Source organism: Zeugodacus cucurbitae, chromosome 5, assembly GCF_028554725.1.
Source record: "Zeugodacus cucurbitae isolate PBARC_wt_2022May chromosome 5, idZeuCucr1.2, whole genome shotgun sequence".
NCBI classification, from domain to species: Eukaryota; Metazoa; Arthropoda; class Insecta; order Diptera; family Tephritidae; genus Zeugodacus; species Zeugodacus cucurbitae.
In genome coordinates this window covers 54,072,501-54,073,972 of record NC_071670.1, presented here as the reverse complement: position 1 = coordinate 54,073,972, position 1,472 = coordinate 54,072,501, and the positions used below count along the sequence as shown (strand labels likewise).

Here is a 1,472-nt window from a genome sequence, read left to right as displayed (position 1 = left end):
CTCTTCCAAAATCTTATAAATTTGAATAACTCTAAATTAAAAGCCAACCATATTAATGCAATCAGAAATAGTCCACACAGCGCTAAACTAGTCTCAAAAACTAAGTATACGAATAAACTACTAACAAATAGCAAACGACTGCCGCAGCGCCTCATCGTTAACGGTTAAAACGATTTCAGCGTCACTTGTATTAGCGACTTAACACAATTTCCAGCAAATGTAATTAATATTGTTGCTAAACTATTAAGCTGAAAGAGTTGAAATTGAAGAAAGCAATTGTGGCAAAGAAACAGACAAAAAAAAAAATAAACAAAAAATAAATGCGAAAAAAATAAAATTTCAAAAGCAGCAATAAAACTAAATCGAAATAAATGAAATTGCGGTTGAATTGCATGCGAAATTGGCGCAGCGCGCAAGAAGCAGAGAAATAGCCGAGTGGCAGCACACAAAAAAAAAACCAAATAAACAAAATGTGGCAAGTAGCGGATAAAAATAGATGAAGCCGCAAGCAAAAGAAAATGCACACGCTGCAAGCTAGAGCCAAAGCGCAGAGCTTAAGAAACGCTTTAAGCAGGTGAAACAGTGAGCAGAGCGCCAAGCTAAGTCGTAAGCGATGAAAAATGAGCGAAGCAAACGAAATTGAGATGATTGTTTTCTAAAAGAGAGCAAGAGAGAGAAAAAATAGTGTGAGAGCGCGGTTTGAACCAAGTTCGACGTTGTAAGCCAAGTTTATAGTCAACGCACCGTTGAGCTCAACCAGTACGTATACGCGACTCGGTGCGTTCAACAGTTTTCAGTTGACTTTTACCACCTGAACGTGTCGGTTGGCTGCAACGCTTAAGCGCGACTTTGACCGCCGTTTGAACACATTTCCGTTTCGTTTTGACTCTATTCCTGCCTTCCTGTAGACGACGTACATATGCAGTACGTTGGTTGTGTCTTATACGGTATGCTTTAACGGTTGTTGCGTCAATGAGAGACTGTCGACAAGCTTCGTCTATCGAACATAGCAACAATAACAACGTGAGGTTGTAAACAATTTGGTTGAACGAAAGTTGTAAAAAGTTGGAGTTAACGCGTTGTCTGCGCTAAGATGTTGACTTTAGTCGAGCGAGGCAAATGAACGGGTGCGCATGCGCAGCGCAAGTGAAAATTTTACTCCAGAAAAAACATATATAAAAGCAAAGAAACTAGCGTGTAAAAATTGTAACGAAAGCAATTTGAAATTATTAAAGTGTAATACAATAATTGAAAATTATATTTTGTGAAAAAATATTGAAAATAAAAAAATTTTAAATATATTTTAAAAATTTACTGAAAAATTATCATAAAAAAATTGTCAAAAAATTTCTTCAATTTTTTCATTAACATTACACGCTGCAGCGGTTTTGCTAAACTGTAAACTAAAAAATTTCAAAACTCAATTTTTGAACTCAAAAACATGTTTTCGAAAATAAAAAATAAAAAATAAA

General features: G+C 35.5%; 1 protein-coding gene across 3 annotated transcripts in view; it reads left to right on the top strand.

Annotated features, from left to right (window-relative positions):
• Window positions 1–1,037: 1,037 nt before the first annotated feature.
• LOC105209103 (uncharacterized) overlaps window positions 1,038–1,472 on the top strand; it is a 79,624-nt gene continuing 79,189 nt past the window's right edge. For 2 of the 3 annotated variants that reach the window (XR_008471248.1, XR_008471247.1), the window contains exon 1: window positions 1,038–1,236. The gene's annotated coding sequence lies outside the window, so the exon portion shown is untranslated. The remainder of the gene's footprint in view (window positions 1,237–1,472) is intronic. The other variant, XM_054230987.1, reaches the window with a different exon arrangement.